Raw genomic sequence first — 23,751 nt, 5'->3', positions numbered from 1 at the left:
CAGCACGTCCCATGTTTTGCTCACACAATAAACTTGGTGGTGCAGAATTTTCTGAAAAGCGACAGGGGCGTGCAGGAGACGCTTTGGGTGGCCCGAAAAATTTCTGGCCACTTTCGCCATTCAGCGACTGCGTGCCGAAGACTGGAGCGCCAGCAAACACTCTTGAACCTGCCCCGCCATCACCTGAAGCAAGAGGTTGTGACGCGGTGGAACTCAACCCTCTATATGCTTCAGAGGATGGAGGAGCAGCAAAAGGCCATACAAGCCTATACATCCACCTATGACATAGGCAAAGGAGGGGGTATGCACCTGACTCAAGCGCAGTGGAGAATGATTTCCGTGTTGTGCAAGGTTCTTCAGCCCTTCGAACTTGCCACACGTGAAGTCAGTTCAGACACTGCCAGCTTGAGTCAGGTCATTCCCCTCATCAGGCTTTTGCAGAAGCAGCTGGAGAAAGTGAAGGAGGAGCTAAGACGGAGCGATTCCGCTCGGCATGTGGGACTTGTGGATGAAGCCCTTCATTCGCTTTGCCAGGATTCCAGGGTGGTCAATCTGTTGAAATCAGACCACTACATTTTGGCCACCGTGCTCGATCCTAGGTTTAAAGCCTATGTGGTGTCTCTCTTTCCGGCCGACACAAGCCTGCAGAGGTGCAAAGACCTGCTGGTGAACACACTGTCAGCTGAAGCGGAACGTGACACGTCAACGGCTCCTTCTTCATTTTCTCCCGCAACTGGGGCTGCCAGGAAAAAACTTAGGTATCCTAAGCAACCCGCTGGCGGTGATGCAGGGCAGGCAGGACCAAGTTTGGACATCTGGTCCGGACTGAAGGACCTGGCAACAATTTCTGACATGTCTACTGTCACTGCATATGATACTGTCACCATTGACAGAATGGTGGAGGATTACATCGGTGACAGCATCCAAGTAGGCATGTCAGACAGTCCATACCTGTACTGGCAGGAAAAAGAGGCAATTTGGAGGCCCCTGTACAAACTGGCTCTATTTTACCTGAGTTGCCCCCCCTCCAGTGTGTACTCCGAAAGAGTGTTTAGTGCAGCCGGGAACCTTGTCAGCGAAAGGCGTAGGAGGTTGCTTCCACAGAATGTGGAGAAGATGATGTTCATCAAAATGAATTATCAGCTCTTCCAGGGAGACCAGCCTCCAGAAGGTACAGAGGGACCTGTGGTGGTGGATTCAAGTGGGGACGAGTTAATACTTTGTGAGGATGAGGATGTACACACTGAAGAGGGTGAGGAATCGGTGGATGAGGAGGATGAGGATGACATCTTGCCTCCGTAGAGCCAGTTTGTGCAGGGACACATTAATTGCCAGCTTGTTTTGTGGGGGCCCAAACGAACCAATCATTTCAGCCACAGTTGTGTGGCAGACCCTGGCGCTGAAATGATTGATTTGTTAAAGTGTGCATGTCCTGTTTATACAACATAAGGGTGGGTGAGAGGGCCCAAGGACAATTCCATCTTGCACCTCTTTTTTTCTTTGCATTATGTACAGTTTGGGGCCTAGTTTTTCTAACTGCCATCCTGTCTGCCACTGCAGTGTCACTCCTAGATGGGTCACGTGTTTGTGCCGCCCACTCGTGTCGCTTAGCATAGTCATCCAGCTACCTCGGTGCAACCTTTTGGACATAAAAACACTATTGTGAGGTGTGAGGTGTTCAGAATAGACTGGAAATGAGTGGAAATTAAGGTTATTGAGGTTAATAATAGCATAGGAGCAGAAAAACCTACAAATTCTGTGATTTTAGCTGTTTTTATGCTTTTTTTCAAAAAAATACAGATCCAAAACACAAAACCCAGAACCCAAAACACGGAAGGGTGGTTTTGGCAAAACCAATCCAGATCCAAAACACGAAGAAAGATCCAGATCCAAAACCAAAACACAAAACACGAAAAGTGGCCGGTGCACACCCCTAATATATATATATATATAGAGTCCTTCCAGATATTATATATATATATATATATATATATATATATATATATTATCTAGAAAGACACTATATAAATATATATATATATATATATGTGTGTGTGTGTGTCCTTCCAGTTATGCAGTATATATATATATATATATTTATATATATGAATAATATCCCATACATAAATATCCAATGCTTAAAATAAAGTAAAAATAGACTGTCATACTTACCACACCACATCACACAGTCTCTGGTGCCGGGTGCTGACAATGAGTGTCAGTGCAGCGGCAGCCTCATGGGTGGGACTGGGGGGGTGTCTGTAGGGCGCAGGGAGTTTGTTAGAAGTTGTGCACAGTGAGCGCCGGTTTTGATCGCCAGGCTGTCTGGTCCAACTTACTGCCCCACTTTGGTGGCTGCGGCGGGGAACAGAGACAGAAGAACCAGGCAGTGCCGGCGCGGGGGCAACGTCATGCATACTGACATTACGACGTCATTCATGCTGTGCTCATTTAGACAAGGTGAGGGGAAAACCGGGGGGGGGATTTGATTATAATTTTTTTGCCTACTTGTGCCTATGTGATTTATAACACAGCATGGTAAGTGTATAAACCACAATAAGGCACTGCAGCCCCGTTTTGTCTCCTGAACCGTGGGCCCCTCTGAACCTCGGGGCCCGGGACAGGTGTACCCTTCGTCCCCCCCTGTCGCCGGGCCTGGGAGGGAGAGTCTAACATGATGCACCCTACTGACAGGCAAGACAAAATGATCTGGCAGGGAGTGCCAGGCTCAGCCAGTTTACCTAGTGTCCTTGATTGCAGGACCAGCTGCAGACCTGATGAAAGCACCTTAACCCAGACCAGCTAGAATGAACAACACAGTGAGGTGAATCCTATTAGCTGCGATGATCTCGCCAGCCTGGATTCGCTGAATTTTGCTCGCAGCCCCATAGGGCTCCGAACAAAATTCAGTGAATCTGGGCTCGGAGCGGGCCATGAAAGTTGCGAGGTGCCGGTCCGTTGCCGGCGTTTTAACGCAGTTGCAATGGCAACTCACACCCTTCGCACATAACAGGATTGACCCCAGTAACTGCTGCAAGAAAAATGTCAGGATACTGGCAATTTGAAAGTCTGGTTGAAGTGAAACACAATCTCCAAATGAAAGAAAAACATTGTCAATTAATCAGTGTAAAATATGCTTAAGTAGTATACTATTGTTATATTGCAATATATTTCTTGAGGATAGATATTACCCTATACCTCATTTAATTAATTGCTGGTATTATTGTTATTTTTATTTTGAATCATGAGTAGATCTTGTTTGTTCAAATGAACACATCCATATTATTTTGTAGATTCTAGCACAGAGAAGGTTTTCAGGGGATACTTTTTGCAATAAGAAGGCACTGGAAGGTGAAATGTTTAGCACACCAGGGAGCATTTTTTGTCACCATGGCAAACAGATGACTGCAATCTCTCCAGCTCTGCATTAAATCCAAATTCAAAAAACAGTGTATTTGCTCACATTCCCAGATCCAGGACCTTTTTTGAACTGCACCCACCCTGTGAAACTCTCATAAAAGAAGACTTATGCAAACCTTCAATCATCCTTTAGGGATGCCATAATTAATATCCCTTTAATCAGGGACACATACTGTACGAAACACAGGTATTGTGGCTCATTAAAATGGGGTGAAATGTACAGTTAAAATCAGGCAGTCACAGAACCTGTGTAATTCATATGTGTCCCGGATTATAGGGATAGTATGGCAACCCTACCTTTAAACAAGTTTATAAAATGATCTAATAACTTTAGTAACCTTCCTACAATATCCTGCTTCATTATCACCCATTTACACACTTCATGTAGGACCTTCATTTATTCTATTTCTTTACTCAAGCAACCTACTGAATGGAAAACAAGCATTGCTATGTGCCTGGACCAAATAGCACAAATAAACACTTATACCAATCTGGCTGGACCTGTATTTTGCAAGCACAATAAAACACTGCGGAGAATGTTGGCTGTATACAATGTTAATAATAATCAGTTTCCTGTTTGCTCCCTGTTACTCTATTTTTGGCTTCTGACCTTGTTGTATTTGCTCCATTTCTTGACCCTGGGTTGATTGATTGATTGATTATTTATTCTAGTTTAGATCTGCTTTTAATTGGTTGCTTGATAAACAAATTGCAGCCTACTGGTGAGTTCAGTCTTTAGAGATTGGCTCCAGCACCATCCTCCATCACCATGATGTCCACATCTGACCTTTAACAGCTGCCAAATCTGAATTTTAAGACAAACATACAGTACCTAAACTTGTGCTGGGTGAGTTAGGGGCAGAGGGCATTGAAATGGAATGGGTATGATGGGTTCGATTCCTGTCAGCGGCAGCCTGACAGGAGCAGAGTTAGAAGCAGCGCTGGAAATCCCTATCGTGGATAGATAAGTATACACTAACCTAACCCCCCTAACCCTCCTTAGGGGTGCCTAACCCTAACTTCCCCCCCAAGTGCCTAACCCTAATCCCCCCTCTAAGTGCCTAACCCTAACCACCCCCTTCCCCGCTGCCTAAACCTCCCCCGGGGGGGTGCCTAACCCTAAGTCCCCCCCGGGGGTGCCTAACCCTCTCTCCCCCTAGCCGAACCCTCCCGGGGGGGTGCCTAACCCTAAGTCCCCCCCGGGAGCCCTAAACCTAACCCTCCCCCCCGCGGCTGTCCGCTTGCGGGGCCCGGCATCACTACGATCGTGATGTCGGGCGCCGGTCTCCCGGCATCGGGGAAATGCGGGCATCTACATCTAGACGCCCGGCATTTCACCCATGCCGGGATAAGACAGTCGGGATGCCGGCTGCCGGTATTTAGGCAGTCGGCTTCCCGATTGCTTCCCCATTGAAATAGTCCTGAAGAGCACTAGGAATTAGAAAATGCTGTAATTCTTATGAATGTGTTATTAAAAATAAAGGGAGTGCAATGTAGTAAACCAATGCAGAGAAATAACTGTTTACACATTGCAGCTTAAGAATAATTAACAAGAAAATAAGTACTGCTTGCAATTATTTATTGTTTGATGTGCACAGGATCAATTATAAACCTCAAGTATAAGTGTAAGTGTGCGCACATGTGTGTGTTACAATGACTTGTTCAGCATAACCCTAACCATCCTCTGCAGATCTCCCATATGGGAAAAGTAAAATGTCAGCTAGTATATGAATCACGGAGTCATATAAGAGCAAACATTATTTGGCTCAGCTTACCTATGTAACTGATAATAGTGTTCTATTAATAGCTGACTTATCACATAGTGTTATGGTGCGTGCACACGGTACGATAAAAATTAACGATATGAACGATAATGATATCGTTCATATGGTTATCATTCAGATCGTTAATTTTTTTGTGCCTTCCAATCCCCAAACGACCAGCGATTCTCGGGCACGTATGGACAATAACGATGTCATCCATCGGCCATGCATGCAGGCCAACCTGGGCGATATCATCCAGATTACAGAGGGACCCGCGATCGTTGATCACGGGCTGCTGGCCCATTGCTGGTGGGTTGGTGGTGTGCTGGATGTTCGATATTGATCATCCAGCACACCGGGAAGGTGCAGGGAGATCAGTCAGCGATATCGTTATTGCTGACTGATCGTACCGTGTGTACGCACCATTAGATCAGTATTACAAGTGATCTATTCCTGAAGAGATGCAGCAGGGCAGATCAGGTGCCATATGCCCTGACACGACAGTTAAAAATTTAAATCTAAAGACAAACCAATGGTCAGTGGGAGACAGAATTGATGTTAGAAAGCTGTGCACTCCTGCACTGTCTACTCACTGTGCATACTGTACATGCTGGGCACTAGGACCCAGAGTCTGCAGGGAGGTCCGACCTCCAACTTGATGTGTTACTGCACATGTAACTACAGCCATCTTTCTTGCACTGTGTAGAAAGACATGGTGGGAAACAGAAGTCTCCTGCTTAGTTCCTATGAGAGATCAGTTAATATCTGATATAAAGCTGTTCCAGCATCCTTGCACCACTACCCATTTGCAGCATACACTCACCTGCTGGTGTGCTGTTTAACCCTGCTTTGCTCAAGTTACGCTCCATTACCAGTGTACATGTAATATTGAGTACAGCTGTACCTACTATACTTCAATAAACCAACACCACTGGTTAAGTAATTGGGCTGTTCATAATTGGTGTGAGCCTACATAACTGCAGTATCAACACCTGCACATACATAATTTCCAACAGATTATAGGCCTAGGCACTGAGGCACACAGGTGCAGAGTCTCCAGGCATACAAGTTATTAGAGATGCCCAGAGCAGCACAGAGTGTTCCCAGCACAGTGTGTCAGCACAGAAGCTGCATAAGAACACAGAGTAAAGACAGCACAGAGTGTTTCAAGTGCAGTATAGCAGCAGTGAAACTGAATAAAGTATAAGAGCAGCACATTTATGTCTGTAGGAAGCATAAATACAGGAGCTACACTCATAATGGGGTTTATCAAACTGAAAGGTGCAGAAAAGTATACAACCTGGATGTTTGCTATGGAAATGCATTTAAGTGTGAAAGATTGTGGAAGGTCACTACAGATCCAGATGCAGGTGCAAGCCAAGATTATATACAGTATGCCATGAGGACTATAGGCTTAAGTGTAGAGCAACATGTGTACTCTGTAATACATGGGAAAGAGTCAGAAAAAGACATGTGGACAGCGCTGCAATCCGCAAACCAAGATGGGGGTCTAAAGAGGAGGATACATTTAAGATGTGTATTGTATAACACCAAATTGAATGTAGCAGTATGAGTTATTACATATATAAAATGATATCTGTTTCCCAACCACTAACATCTGTGGGAGTGCAAATGGATGCTGAAGAGATTGTTACAGCAATGCTGCAGATTTTGATGCTTGAGTTTGACTTCTTGGTTGTGGCATCAGAGGCAAACACAACAGTTAACAACAGACACAGTCAGAGCAAAGTTATTACAGTTTCAAAAACTTGTGCCCTGTGGTTTAACTGCTAAGAATACTGCATTATATTCAAAATATTCAAGTGTTATAATTTTCGCAAGATAGGTCAAAAAGCAATTGAGTGCAGACAAAAGAACGTGAATTCTATTAAAAGCAAGAAATGAAATGGCAGAGAGGAGACCGACCTGAGTGTTACATATAGCCGCAGAAAGGATTACTGGTTTATCGATGCAGGTGCAACAAGGCATTTCAGCTGCAATGAGGAATAGTTCACAAAATTAACCAAATGTGACCCTATAGCTATCAAAGGAATTAGAAATCAGTCCTTACAGCAACTAAAGTTGGGACAATTAAAGCTTGCTAAAAATTTGTGACAAGATCAAAAGTCACACAGAGATCCAAGACGTACTTTATGCACCAGAAATGGGAACAAATCTTATCGCCATTAGAGTCCTAAAAAAGAGAGGCCATAGAGTTAACTTTGCTAAAGGAAAGTGCCCCATGAGAAACTGAAAAAGGATAGCTATAGGTACAAGATGTCAGCAATTGTACATCCTTGATACATAGCACTGTTGGAACACATTCCAAGATGGAGTCTGTGTGTTTGGTTTGGTACTGTAAGTCATGTGAAACAAAATGGATGATGTAGGCCATGTGCTCTGAACAAAAGACTCTCCACCCCCACACATCCCCATAGTTTGTACATACCTGTATTACAAATAAACTCTACTTTTCTTTGTATTTCTCTCTATATCCCTAAATCACACACACAAATAAATATATAACAAATCCAAAACAGGAGGCACTCTGGAGACTTCTTTTTACAATGGTATAAAACGGTCCTTTATTGAGAATCCAACGTTTCAGGAGTCACCTCGTCGTCAGGGACAAATCATCACACAATATCTTCTTTGACATCACCAGGGGGTTAGACGAGATCAGAGTCACAAACAAGCCAAGGCCAGACTCACGATGACAGGAAATGCACTGGAAAGCTGGAGTATGGTAATGGAGCCTATACTCTGGCACTGGACTGTTCACAGAGTCTCATATATACAGAGCTATCCTAGTCACTTCCTGTGACATCACTAAAGGGGCTGTATGGCCCTTTAAATCTTTAACAGGTTGGCGCGTCTGCCCATAGGGTGCCGCGCCCACCTGCATCAGGGGGAGAGATGAGCGATGGGGACCAGCGACAGATGCCAGGAACACCCTGCTCACTGTCCCCTCACAGACCAGTGCTGCCGGACCCAGTAAGTGTGTGCCGGCATCCAGCGCACTGTGACATTACCCCCTCCTCTAGGGGTGGGCATCGAACACCCCACAAATGGTTTGCCTGGGAACTTCTAATGGAATTTCTGGAGAAGTTCGGGTGCATGAATATCTGAGGCCTTAATTCAACAGCTCTCTTCTGGACCATATCCTCTCCAGTCTACCAAGAATTGGACTGTATCTCAAGATATTCTAGAATCCACAATCTGTTTTACCTCATACTCCTCCTGATGATCTACTGAAAAAGCTGCAGGAGGATCATTGTGCTTTGAATATCGATTCAGAACTAATGGTTTCAAGAGGGAGATGAAAAACATTTGGTATTTTAAGCGTGTCAGGAAGCTTTAGGCGATATGCCACTGGGTTTATCACTTGCAGAATCTGGAATGGCCCAATAAATCTAGGAGCAAATTTCATTGTAGGCATCTTCAATTGCAAATGTTTGGTTGACAGCCAAACTCTGTCGCCCGCACATTGGAAAGGCATCCTCTTCCTTCTCCTGTCTGATAATGTCTTGTACCTAGAAGATGCTCTGCACAAGTTCTTTTTTACTTCCTTCCAAATACTAAGGAAACGTCTAACCATATCATGAATGACTGGAAGTGAAACCGAACTCAATGCTGGCAATTCTGGTAATGCGGGATGGAAGCCATACAGGATGAAAAATGGAGAGTGACCTGCTGACTCATGAAGCAAATTATTATGAGCAAACTCAGCCCGTGGCAACAAGGAGACCCAGTCATCCTGATTGGCTGATACATACATTCGAATGAACTTTTCCAGATCTTGATTCACCCACTTTTTCTGACCATTACTCTGAGGATGGTAGGCTGATGAAAAGCTGAAATTGACTCCAAAACATCTGCACAATGCCCTCCAGAATTTAGAAGTAAACTGCACCCCACGTTCTGACACAATGTCTTTAGGAAATTCGTGCAACCTGAAAATCTCCCTAACGAACACCTCTGCAAGCTTTGGGGCTGAAGGTAGACCTTTTAATGGGACAAGATAGTGTTGAAATCCTGGCATAACGGCAAATCGGTGACAAAGTCTATAGAAATATGGGTCCAGGGACAGTTGGATACCGATAAAGGATGCAGATCTTCCGAAGGTGAGTGGGGTGGGACTTTATATTGAGCACAAATAGTGCCGCTGCCACAAAATCTTTGACATCTTGACGGACAGTAGACCACCAATAATTCCTAAGGATTAATTCCAGGGTTGTCTTCACCCCCAAATGGCCAGTAAAGCATGAACCATGTGCCCAATGTAACAGCTTTGCATGGAGTTTAGGTGCCACAAATGACTTCCCTGGCGGTATCCTGACATTAGTGGTTACCACTAAGAAGCAAGCTGGGTTCAGAATTTGCTTCTTCTCCCAAACTTCGTCTTCCTCAGCGGAACTGAATGCCCGGGACAAGGCACCAGCTTTAATATTTTTGCTGCCTGGATGATAGGTGATTACCACATTGAAACGATCAAAGAACAAAATTGAAACGATCAAAGAACAGAGACCATCTGGATTGCCTATAGTTTAGACAGTGAGCGCTCCTGAGGTATATAAGACTCTTGCGGTCTGTGTAGACCATCACAGGAAATTTTTTGCCCCCTCCAGCAGGTATTGCCACTCCTGTAGAGCCACCTTGATGGCTAACAGTTCTTTATCCGCAATGGCATAGTTTTTCTCTGGGGTTGAAAACTTGCGGGAAACGAAGCCACAATAATACCATTGCCCATCCTCATCCTTCTGTGAAAGTACTGCACCTACTCCGACTGTAGAAGCATTCACCTCCAGGAAAAAAGGCTGATCACAATCAGGCTGTCACAGAATAGGTGCGAAGATAAAACACTGCTTCAATTGGTTGAATGCTTCCTCTGCTTCAAGCAACCACACCCGGGTATCTTGACCCTTCTTGGTGAGAGCGGTAATTGGAGCAGCAACAGACGAGTAATTCCAGATGAACTGCTGGTAAAAGTTACAGAAGCCAAGAAAACACTGTATTGCTTTTAATCCCACCGGTCGGGGCCAGTTAACAATGGCGGAAAGCTCCTCAGGATCCATTTGAAGACTAGAACTCAAAATAATGTAACCCAGGAACGAAGCTCCTTTTGCTCGAAGGAGCATTCTTCCAGTTTGCAAAAGAGTCGATTAGCCCGTAGTAATGATAGTACTTTGCACACATGTTCATAATTACTCACTAAGTCCTTGGAAAAGATTAGGATATCATTCAGATACACCACGACATACTTATATAACAGGTCTTGAAAAATGTTGTTCATGTACTTTTGGAAAACTTCAGGAGCATTGCTTAACCCAAAACGCATAACCAAGTATTCGTAATGTCCATCACGTGTGTTGAATGCAGTCTTCCACTCATCCCCTTCTTGAATTCTGATTAAGTTATTTGCCCCAAGAAGGTCTAACTTGGAAAAATCCTTGCTCCTTTCATGCGATCGTAAAGTTCAGAGATTAGTGGTAGCGGGTGTCGATCCTTAACAGTGATGGCATTCAGGCCCGATAGTCTATACATGGTCTCAATCCACTATCTTTCTTTTTAACAAGAAACAACCCTGCTCTTGCAGGTGTTTTTGATTCTCTGATGAATCTGCACTCCAAGTTGTCCTGGATGTATTCGGACACTGCCTGGGTTTCAGGAAGCGAAAGGGGAAACACTCTTCCACGAGGAGGCATCTTTCCTAGAAGTACACAGTCCCACTCCCTATGGGCCGGAAGTGTTTCGGTGGCTTTCTTACTGAATTCATCCTCAAAGGACCGGTATGGAGCAGGAAGTGAACTCTCTGGGGAGATGATTGAATTCTGAATGTAACGCGGTGGTGGTTTGATGGATGGTAAGCATGACTGATGGCACTGTGATCCCCATGACAGAATTTGTGATTCATTCCAATCCAAAATTGGAGCATGCCTGCGTAGCCATGGAAGACCCAGAACAATTGGATTTTCTGCTGTCGGGAGTATGTAAAACGAAATCAATTCCTTATGAACTTGCATGATGACTTCTGAAGTCCTGGAGCGAATGGTAGCAATAGGAAGCTTGTTCCCGTCTACTCCGATGATGCAGAGTGGTGCTTCCAATGGCACACTTTGAATGCCTAACTCCTGGACTTTCTTTGCTGAAATGAAATTGCCATCGGCACCAGTGTCTAAGAAGGCCTTAATTACATCAGATGGTTTGTCTGACACTAGCATCACATCAATAGTAAACTGGGAGGATACTTTCCCTTTTGGGGTACACTGAAATGCACCTAATCTGACCACCCCTCGATCAATTAGGCCTTCTCATTTCCTGAGAACATCCTGAGAGAAGATGTCCTGGTTCTCCGCAATATAAACACAGCTTGTTCCGGAACCTTCTTTCTCTATTTGCAGCAGGTAAACGTGACTTCCTGATCTACATAGGTTCTTCTGGAGCCTCAGCTGGAGCTGTAAAACGAGGAACAAGTTTGACATCTACCTGGATACACAGAGAAATCAAATCGTCCAATGTGGTTAGTAATTCCCTGGATGACAATACGTCTTTGCATAAATGCTGCTCTCAAGGTCTCGTTGTTCCACCCTAATTCCGAGGCAAGGGTTCAGAATTGCATGGCATATTGTCCCGCAGTTTGGTTGCCTTGTTTCAATTGTAGAATGGCCGAACTTGCAGAGGACACTCGTCCGGGCTCATCAAAGACTTTCCAAAGAGCCACTAATAACTCAGAGCCTGATTCAGACCCACTCGCAAGAGGGTCAATGAGGGTCTAATAGAGCCAAAAGCTCACTACTGACATCACTAGCGATGTCAGTAGGGGCGCCCTCAAACGTCAGGCGTTCCTTTGGGAGCGCCTCCGTTTGGCCAGCCACCCCCCCCCTCCCCGCCTACAAAACTGGGCGAGCTGTGAATCAACATCGACAGCCGCCCCCGTTTGTAGTGAGCCCCGGAGCGAGTGAATTTCTCACTTGCTCCGGGGCTTGCGCACGCGCCCCACCATCGACCCGCTTGCGATCTCATAGCGCTTGCGAGCGCATCTGAATCAGGCCCTCAGTTCTGTTATTTACCAGAGGGTCATTTCTCTCCCATAATGGAGATACCCATGCTAACGCTTGTCCGGACAGCAGCGAAACAATATAAGCCACCTTCGTTCTCTCGGAAGAAAAGGTTGCAGCCTAGACTGAATGGAACATTAATTCAAAAATCCTTGACAGACTTTGGGATCCCCATCATACTTAGTGAGATTCGAAATTCGTAATGGCGCTTAAGTACCTGCAGCTTGTACGGACACCACAGGAGGTAGAGCTGGTTGTACCGGAGGTGACTTAACAGATCCCTCCCATTGCATAAGCGTCTGAAGGCACTGCATAATTTGGGCCTGGTCTTGTTCCTTCTTTTTGACTCTAGCGAGGAGGTTTTCCAATAAATCTTGAGGTGAAAGATTACCAGCGGCATCTATGTTTCTTTTTGGGCTAGAGTATTCTGTCACAAACTCTCGGACGGATTATGGATGCGACCCATGTTTAGGGAATTGGCTAGACCTTTGCTTAGGCGCAGAGTCTAATGTGCTGGCAGTATTCACCAGGGATCCTCGCAAGAAATTATGGACTTAGTTGCATCCGATGCACAGGTCGCGGCTCTCAGGTTAGGTTTCCCTATACAGGTGCTGGTGAACATTGGACAAAGTGCAGAAGAATAAACATAGTCAACAGCCGGGTCAATACCAACAGGAAAGACAGTACCAGGGAGTAGACGTAAACTGGTCACAGGGAGTAGCCGAGGTCAGAACCAGATATCAGATGCAGTACCAGGGGGTTAGACGAGATCGGAGTAACAAACTTGCCAAGGTCAGAATCACAATAACAGGAAATGCACTGGAATGCTGGAGTATGGTAATGGAGCCTATATTCTGGCACTGGAGTGTTAACAGAGTCTCCCTTATATATGCAGAGCTATCCTAGTCACTTCCTGTGACATCACTAAAGGGGCATGTATGGTCCTTTAAATCTTTAACAGGTCAGCGCACACGCGCATAGGGTGCCGCGTCCGCCTGCATCAGGGCGAGAGATGAGCAACGGGGACCAGTGGCAGATGCCAGGAACATCCCGCCTGCTGTCCCCTCACAGACCAGTGCCGCCGGACCCGGTAAGTGTGTGCCGGCATCTGGTGCACTGTGACACTAGCGTGTTTAACATATAAATCCATTTGCATTCTTTTTGAAGTAGCTGCTTCACCCTATTACACCCTCTCCTAGAAACTGTCACATGATCAATGAAAATAACCCTCACACTGGCCACCCCATATTTAGCTAGTAAAAAGTGTCTGGCCACCGGCTGGTCAGTGTGGCCAGACTCAAGGGATGTCACTTCTGTGTAATACCATCCTCTATTTAAATTTTCTCTCTGTCTTGCCCATGTAGTTTAACCCACATGGTCAAGATAGGAGATAGATGATGCGAGTGGTCGTACATATGAGAGCATGTTGAATTTTGTAACTTTTGCTGGTGTGTGTATGCGAAAAGGTATCTTCCACCAACAGGTCACACACCCCCAGAAACAGCTGGATTTTTGACTAAGGAAGTTAGTGGTGTTAGGTCTATCCGTCCTCATTATATCCAATTTAATAACATGATCTTTTAAGTTCCTGCCCCTAGTATAACAGGGCATTAATTTTGAATCATAGAGGGCAGGTAATTTCCTATGTTTAATATATCTTCATTGACATATGTGATGGATGCCATTTAGATTTGCAGTCTGATTGCGGGCAGTAGCCTATGGTCATTAAACTGATCACCATATAGTTTTGCAAAAAACTTATCTTGCGAGGATACATGTACTTTTGGGTCATGATGTAACTTTACAGATGTTATATTGGATATATGGGGGTTGCGGTTCCATGGAGCTGCATGGCACTGATTGGGTTTAATATGTATGTAAATATTGTTGGACCATCTGACTACTTAAATGCTTTGCTATTTGAATAAGAGAACTCATGCTGCAAGCACTATAGCTACTGTATGTATTTATCTGCACTTGTTTTAATGTTTGTATATGTGCTGCCAGGGGTATGTCTTTGTGGTGTTGATATTGGTTGCTTGGCAACTATGCACATTGATCACATGGTGTCCCCAGGTGATGGTTATTTAAACTCGTAAGGTGTTTTTATTGTGTGATGATTGTCCCTGATGACGGGGTGATTCCCAAAATATTGGATTCTCAATAAAGGACTGTTTTATACCGTTGCGAAAATAACTCTCCAGAGTGCCTCCTGTTTTGGATTTGTTATACATGGGCTGATTGCATACTCTTGGAGTGCACCATAGCAATCACACAATTTACTTATTGAGTGCCGTGTATTGGATCTGTATATAAGTATATATCATCATCCCATCCTGTGTTGTGTATATATACTTAGGCTGTGACAGTCAGTTACATGCCTAGGAAGAGAAGGCACCCAGGCAATTGATTTGTGACAGCGAGAGTGGAGTGCCGGTCTGTTTGGATGTGTATATATTAGGGGTGAGCGGGTTCGGATTTCTGAAATCCGAACCCCCCCGAGCCCCCCCGATCCGAGGCAGATCCGAGTCAGGCTCGACTTTTCCCGCCTGACTCGGATCTGAAATCGAGGCAAAACGTCATCATCCCGCCTTCCGAGTCTCGCGGGTTTTGGATCCTATATAAGGTACCCGCGTCGGCGCCATTTTCTCACTCGGCTGTGGACAGTGAGGAGGGAGGGTGGGAGTTAGGGCTGGCTGGGCTGTGTAGTGTAGTGCAGAGTAGTGTTGTGCTGTGCTGTGCTGCGCTGTGCTGCTGTTGTCCACTACTTCAAAGTCCATAGGGGCTGGCTGTGTTGTGCTGTGCTGCTGTTGTTAATAGGGGCTGTGTCCACTACTTCAAAGTCCATAGGGGCTGGCTGGACTGTGTTGTGCAGTCAGTTCTCCATAGGGGCTGTGTCCACTACAAAGTCCTGTGCAGTGTCCCAGTCCTAAAGGGGTGCTGTAGTGTTGTCCAGGGGGTGCTCTGTCCATCAGGGGTGCTCCCCCCAAGTGCTAAAACAATAATATTTTTTGTGTGTTTGTGAATTGTGTGCGCAGTAGCCGCACGTGCATCAACAAAGTAGTGGCAAGCGTGCGCCTGTGTCATAAGTAAAGGGCCGGCTGGCTTGACCGTTAAAGGGTGCTGTAACCCCCAAAGTACACTCCAGTCCAAACCAAAAAAAAAAATATTTTCTGTGTTTGTGAATTGTGTGCGCAGTAGCTGCACGTGCATCAACAAAGTAGTGCCAAGCGTGCGCCTGTGTCATAAGTAAAGGGCCGGCTGGCTTGACCGTTAATGGGTGCTGTAACCCCCAAAGTACACTCCAGTCCAAACCCCCCAAAAAATTATTTTCTGTGTTTGTGAATTGTGTGCGCAGTAGCCGCACGTGCATCAACAAAGTAGTGCCAAGCGTGCGCCTGTGTCATAAGTAAAGGGCCGGCTGGCTTGACCGTTAAAGGGTGCTGTAACCCCCAAAGTACACTCCAGTCCAAACCAAAAAAAAAATATTTTCTGTGTTTGTGAATTGTGTGCACAGTAGCCGCACGTGCATCAACAAAGGAGCAGCGCCAAGCGTGCGCCTGTGTCATAAGTAAAGGGCCGGCTGGCTTGACCGTTAAAGGGTGCTGTAACCCCCAAAGTACACTCCAGTCCAAACCAAAAAAATATATATTTTCTGTGTTTGTGAATTGTGTGCGCAGTAGCCGCACGTGCATCAACAAAGTAGTGCCAAGCGTGCGCCTGTGTCATAAGTAAGGGGCCGGCTGGCTTGACCGTTAAAGGGTGCTGTAACCCCCAAAGTACACTCCAGTCCAAACCAAAAAATAAATTATTTTCTGTGTTTGTGAATTGTGTGCGCAGTAGCCGCACGTGCATCAACAAAGTAGTGCCAAGCGTGCGCCTGTGTCATAAGTAAAGGGCCGGCTGGCTTGACCGTTAAAGGGTGCTGTAACCCCCAAAGTACACTCCAGTCCAAACCAAAAAAAAAATTATTTTCTGTGTTTGTGATTTGTGTGCGCAGTAGCCGCACGTGCATCAACAAAGGAGCAGCGCCAAGCGTGCGCCTGTGTCCCATAAGTAAAGAGCCGGCTGGCTCATTTCTTAAAGGCTGGTGTAACCCCCAAAGTGCACTACTCTCCAGCAAAAATAAAAAAATATTTTCTGTGTTTAGCCACACGTATATATCAAATCGATATAACATAAATGGAGGACCAAACTTTCTCCGATAAAAATAAAATAGAGAAAGATCAAGAACCACTTCCTCCTAGTGCTGAAGCTGCTGCCACTAGTCATGACATAGACGATAACATGCCATCAACGTCATCTGCCAAGGCCGATGCCCAATGTCATAATAGAGGGCACATACAATGCCAAATGACAAAGTTCAGGAAAATGACCTTGAAAAAAACATTTAAATCAGCTGAAGAGAAACATAAACTTGCCAATATGCCATTTACGACACGGAGTGGCAAGGAACGGCTAAGGTCGATCCCTAGTATGTTCATGACTAGTGGTTCAGCTTCACATGACGATGGAAGCCCTCCTCCCACTAAAAAAATCAAAAGAGTTAAGCTGGCAAAAGCACAGCGAAGAACTGTGCTTTCTAAGAAGATATCACAAATCCCCAAGGAGAGTCCAAGTGTGGTGGTGGTTGCGATGCCTGACCTTCCCAGCACTGGACGGGAAGAGGTGGCTCTTTCCACCATTTGCACGCCCCCTGCAAGTGCTGAAAGGAGCACCCACAGTCCACTTGCTGATATGCAAATTGAAGATGTCACTGTTGAAGTACAACAGGATGAGGATACTGGTGTAGCTGGCGCTGAGGAGGAAGTTGGCGAGGAGGATTCTGATGGTGATGTGGTTTGTTTAAATCAGGCTCCGGGAGAGACAGTTGTTGTCCGTGGGATGAAAAAGCCCATCACGGTCATGCCTGGGCAGAAGACCAAACTTTCCACCTCTTTGGTCTGGCAATATTTCTATCCAAATCCGGACAACAACTGTCTTGCCATATGTACCTTATGTAAAGGTGGAATAAGTAGGGGTAGGGATGTTAACCACCTAGGAACATCCTCCCTTATACGGCACCTGCAGCGCGTTCATAATAAGTTACTGTCAAGTTCAGAAACTTTGGCTCAGACCGTAAGCAGTCCAGGGACACCTAAATCCCGTTGTCCTGTTGTATCCAAGTGCCTGCAAACCACACCGTCAACTCCCTCCTCGTCAATTTCCCACTTAGTCAGGATCAGAAGTAGTCCTGCAGGCCATGTCACTGGCATGACTGACTCTCCTATCGGGGATTCCTCCGGAGGATCCTGCATTGCTACGCCTCCTGCTGCCACTGCTGCTGTTGCTGCTGCTGGGAGTCGTTCATCATCCCAGAGAGGAAGTAGGAACACCACTACTTTTACTAAACAATTGACCCTCCAACAGTCCTTAGCGAGGAGGATGAAGTACGACAGCAGTCATCCTGAAGCAAAACGTATAACTGAGGCCTTGACTGCTATGTTGGTGTTAGACGTGCGTCCGGTATCCGCCATTAGTGCAGTGGGATTTAGACAATTGATGGAGGTAGTGTGTCCCCGGTTCCAAATCCCGTCTAGATTCCACTTCACTAGGCAGGCGATACCGAGACTGTACAGAAACGTCAGAAAAAGTGTCCTCAGTGTCCTGAAAAATGCCGTTGTACCCAATGTCCACTTAACCACGGACATGTGGACAAGTGGAACAGGGCAGACTAAGGACTATATGACTGTGACAGCCCACTGGGTAGATGTATCACCTTACGCAGCAACAGCAGCAGCATCACCAGTCGCAGCATCTCAGAAACGCCAGCTCGTTCCAAGGCAGGCTACGCTGTGTATCACCGGTTTCAGTAAGAGGCACACCACCGACAACCTCTTAGAGAAACTGAGGGAAATCATCGCCCAGTGGCTTACCCCACTTAGACTCTCCTGGGGATTTGTGATATCTGACAACGCCACCAATATTGTGCGGGCATTACATCTGGGCAAATTCCAGCACGTCCCATGTTTTGCTCACACAATAAACTTGGTGGTGCAGAATTTTCTGAAAAGCGACAGGGGCGTGCAGGAGACGCTTTGGGTGGCCCGAAAAATTTCTGGCCACTTTCGCCATTCAGCGACTGCGTGCCGAAGACTGGAGCGCCAGCAAACACTCTTGAACCTGCCCCGCCATCACCTGAAGCAAGAGGTTGTGACGCGGTGGAACTCAACCCTCTATATGCTTCAGAGGATGGAGGAGCAGCAAAAGGCCATTCAAGCCTATACATCCACCTATGACATAGGCAAAGGAGGGGGTATGCACCTGACTCAAGCGCAGTGGAGAATGATTTCCGTGTTGTGCAAGGTTCTCCAGCCCTTCGAACTTGCCACACGTGAAGTCAGTTCAGACACTGCCAGCTTGAGTCAGGTCATTCCCCTCATCAGGCTTTTGCAGAAGCAGCTGGAGAAAGTGAAGGAGGAGCTAAGATGGAGCGATTCCGCTCGGCATGTGGGACTTGTGGATGAAGCCCTTCATTCGCTTTGCCAGGATTCCAGGGTGGTCAATCTGTTGAAATCAGACCACTACATTTTGGCCACCGTGCTTGATCCTAGGTTTAAAGCCTATGTGGTGTCTCTCTTTCCGGCCGACACAAGCCTGCAGAGGTGCAAAGACCTGCTGGTGAACACACTGTCAGCTGAAGCGGAATGTGACACGTCAACAGCTCCTTCTTCATTTTCTCCCGCAACTGGGGCTGCCAGGAAAAAACTTAGGTATCCTAAGCAACCCGCTGGCGGTGATGCAGGGCAGGCAGGACCAAGTTTGGACATCTGGTCCGGACTGAAGGACCAAGTTTGGACATCTGGTCCGGACTGAAGGACCTGGCAACAATTTCTGACATGTCTACTGTCACTGCATATGATACTGTCACCATTGACAGAATGGTGGAGGATTACATCGGTGACAGCATCCAAGTAGGCATGTCAGACAGTCCATACCTGTACTGGCAGGAAAAAGAGGCAATTTGGAGGCCCCTGTACAAACTGGCTCTATTTTACCTGAGTTGCCCCCCCTCCAGTGTGTACTCCGAAAGAGTGTTTAGTGCAGCCGGGAACCTTGTCAGCTAAAGGCATAGGAGGTTGCTTCCACAGAATGTGGAGAAGATGATGTTCATCAAAATGAATTATCAGCTCTTCCAGGGAGACCAGCCTCCAGAACGTACAGAGGGACCTGTGGTGGTGGATTCAAGTGGGGACGAGTTAATACTTTGTGAGGATGAGGATGTACACACTGAAGAGGGTGAGGAATCGGTGGATGAGGAGGATGAGGATGACATCTTGCCTCCGTAGAGCCAGTTTGTGCAGGGACAGATTAATTGCCAGCTTGTTTTGTGGGGGCCCAAACGAACCAATCATTTCAGCCACAGTTGTGTGGCAGACCCTGGCACTGCAATGATTGGTTTGTTAAAGTGTGCATGTCCTGTTTATACAACATAAGGGTGGGTGGGAGGGCCCAAGGACAATTCCATCTTGCACCTCTTTTTTTTCTTTGCATTATGTACAGTTTGGGGCCTAGTTTTTCAAACTGCCATTCTGTCTGCCACTGCAGTATCACGCCAAGATGGGTCACGTGTTTGTGCCGCCCACTCGTGTCGCTTAGCATAGTCATCCAGCTACCTCGGTGCAACCTTTTGGACATAAAAACACTATTGTGAGGTGTGAGGTGTTCAGAATAGACTGGAAATGAGTGGAAATTAAGGTTATTGAGGTTAATAATAGCATAGGAGCAGAAAAACCTACAAATTCTGTGATTTTAGCTGTTTTTATGCTTTTTTTCAAAAAAAATACAGATCCAAAACACAAAACCCAGAACCCAAAACACGGAAGGGTGGTTTTGGCAAAACCAATCCAGATCCAAAACACGAAGAAAGATCCAGATCCAAAACCAAAACACAAAACACGAAAAGTGGCCATTGCACACCCCTAGTATATATATATATATATATATATATATATATATACAGTCACACAGTGTAAAGCAGCACTCCTGGTACAAACAGCGGCAGATGCATAGCGTTATAGGTCAATGTTTCAAAGCCTTTAATAGCGCTTTTTCATCAGGACTATTAAAGGCTTTGAAACGTTGACCTATAACGCTATGCATCCGCCGCTGTTTGTACCAGGAGTGGCGCTTTACACTGTGTGACTGTATCCCATTTCTTGCGGGCACCCGGTCAAGTAATTGGAGTACAGGGAGTGCCGGACCTACCTGTTTGTTATATATATATACATATATATCAGAGATGTGCGCCGACACCCGTGTTTTGATTTTGGATCTGGATCTCCCCTGGTTTTGGATCTGGATTGGTTTTGCCAAAATCTCACCTCCATGTTTTGTCTTTTGGTTTTGGTTTTGTTTTTTTAAATCATAAAAACATAAAATGGGCCTGTTTTTGTTCCTACAGTATTTTTAACCTCAATAACATTTATTTCCACTCGTTCCCAGTCAATTTTGACCTCCTCACAGCTCACTATATTGTTTTCATCCAGTTTAGGCCCAAAATTTGCACCAAACTAGCTGGCTGACTAAGCTAAGCGGCAGCAGTGGGCAGCACAAACACGTGGCAGTTCAACTTCCAACATGGCACATCAGGAAACAAATGTTTTTCTCATTCAAGAGAGGCCTGAGGGAGTTGGAGTATGTATGTAGTTGAAGGCAGGGCAGGGACAGGAAGGATTGATTGGTAGTAAATTTAATTTCATTTTTTGATTCTGAAGAAAATTTATGAGACAGAAGGAGAGGGGAGGAGGCATTTACAAAAAAATATTTGACACATTCACATCAATGATTGCCCCAGAAGAATCATTGAGGGCCATGCCTGGTGCTGCTGCTGGGAGTGGATTTTCTCATCCCAGAAGGGGACCAGGAAGACTTCTAGTAGTGCTTTCCATATGAAAATGCATTTCCCAACCTGTACAGGGACATTAAAAAAAGCATAGTTAGTTAATGGCCTCAAAGTACCACTTAACTTGCACAGATATGTGGACAAGCATAAGATTTAAGGAAGGGGTAGCCAACCCTGGTCCTCGAGAGCTACCAACAGCGCATGTTTTCCAGGTCACCTCACAGAATTACAAGTGTAATAAATAATTAACTCCCAACATGGAGGTGTGTAATGAATACACCTGTGCACCAGCTAGGTGGTCTGGAAAACGTGAACTGTTAAGGCCCCCATACATCAGCAATTGATTGTGGCAATTCTGCAATTTGCTATCGATTGTGTATAAAAATCTGCAATGTATGGGCTTCACAGGTCGCAGATTGCAACCAAAAAGTGACTGGAATTGTTATATCAGATTGTCCAACATGTTGGATTTCACAGATGGATTGGGGTTGTAGATTGCTAGTGTATGGACATGATCAGCAGATTTGCAGACTGTTACTAGTAAAAGGATGGGCCTTTCAAGATTGGCAGATCTGTGTTTGCTGCAATCAATCTGCAAATCACTGAAAAAGATCTGTAATATATGGGCACAGATTGCTAGATTGGGAAATCCTAAAATCTGGCAATAAATCTTCAAATTGTTCAATTGTGGTTTTCAGATTGCTGATGTATGGGGGCCTTTAGTAGCTCTTGAGGACCGAGGTTGGCTACCCCTGATTTAAGGCCTTACGTTGTGTCTTTCTTGAGAATCCTGTGCCTGCTTCTGCAGCTAGGAGTGGATTTTCATCCCAGAAGGGGACCAGAAAGAGTGCTTTCCAAAAACAATTGACTGTTAAATAATCCTTTGCAAACCTTCCAAAAAAGCATTTCCCAACATGTACAGGGACTAAAAAAACATAGTTAGTGGCCTTCAGTTCAAACTGACGTTGTACCCACTGTCCACTTAACTGGATCAAATATTGTGGACAAGTGGAATAGAGTAGCAAATGCAACATTTAAGATTTAAGATGTAAGTCTTACATTGTGTCTTGAGTGCCATGCCTGCTGCTGGGAGTGGATTTTCATCCCAGAAGGGATAAAGACATTGCTTTTTCTTCCCAACAGACACAGATATGAAGAGATGTATATAACTACTGACAGGAAAAAGAGGCAATTTGGATGCCCTTAAACAAAACGGCCTTTTTTTTTCTTGAGCTGCCCACCTTCCAGTGTGTACTCAGAAAGAGTTTTCAGCACAGCTGGGAACCTTGTCAGTGATCGGCCTGAGACTACTTCCCCAAAATGTGGAAAATATGGACAAATTAATATTGTTTGAAGAAGATGATATAAACATCACCCCAGATTATACCATCACCCAAGCCTATATCGTCATCCCATCCTGTGTTGTGTTTAAATTACAGCTGCACTCCCTGTTAGATTGGGGAATTCATTGTCCACTTTAGTGGATGTGAGCTCCATTTTGGGTCCATGTCATCACCACACCCCCTAGGAGGAGCAGCTGCATTCTGGAATACAGTTGCATGGAGTTGCTCCTCTGACTCACTGAAATTCAGGTAGAGGGGCCATGGGTAGGGAGTAGGGACACTATAATCAGAGAATGCAGTTTTAGCTGCTTTATTAAATTTTTTAAACCATATCCTCTCTTTTCACCTTTGAAAATGTTTATGCAAATCTCAGCAGAGGCGTTTGTGATGCTATGGCAAATGCGCACGCACACAGAAAAGAACTAATTGATTGATTAATTATTGTTCTTTGGCACTTGGGAGGGAGAGCACACCCGAACAAGGCACCAGCCTCTTGATAAATGACACAGACAGCCCCCCTGCGCAGCTATGTTGCTGAAAGTGTGGCTAACGCACACACACAAGAAAAAAACACATTGATTAACTGATTGAATTAATTTTTAGCACCCGAACATGGCAGCAGCCTCTTGATAAATGACACAGACAGGACCCCTGCCCACCTACATTGCTGGTGATAAGTGTGGCTAATGTGCACACACAAAAAAAAAAACACATTGATTGAGTTTGATTGATTGATTGATTGAATTCATTGTTAGCACCCAAACGAGGCACCAGCCTCTTGATAAACGACACAGGCAGCACCCCTGCGCAGCTACATTGCTGGTGATAAGTGTGGCTAACGCACACACACAAAAAAAAAATAACACATTGATTTGATTATTTGATTGAATTAATTTTTAGCACCCGAACAAAGCACCAGCCTCTTGATAAACGTCACAGGCAGCACCCCTGTGTAGCTACATTGCTGATGATAAGTGTGGCTAACAAACACAAAAAAAACCACACTGATTTTGATTGAATACATTTTTTTGGGACACTTGGGAGGGAGAGCACCCAAACAAGGCAGCAGTCTCTTGATAAACGACACAGGCAGCACAGCAAAAATTGTTTTTATTTTTTTCACACGGCGGGTGTGGCTAACATGCACACACAAAAAAGAACCCCTGAACGAGGCAGCAGCCCCTTGATAAATGAGACACAGGCAGCACACCTGCGCACCACGTTGCTGTTAATAATAAGTGTGGCTAACGCACACACAGAAATAAAAAAATATATTTTTATTT

The sequence above is a fragment of the Taudactylus pleione genome, unplaced genomic scaffold (assembly GCF_031769625.1).
Source record: "Taudactylus pleione unplaced genomic scaffold, aTauple2 ptg000381l, whole genome shotgun sequence".
Taxonomy (NCBI): Eukaryota; Metazoa; Chordata; class Amphibia; order Anura; family Myobatrachidae; genus Taudactylus; species Taudactylus pleione.
This window is presented reverse-complemented; position numbering follows the sequence as displayed.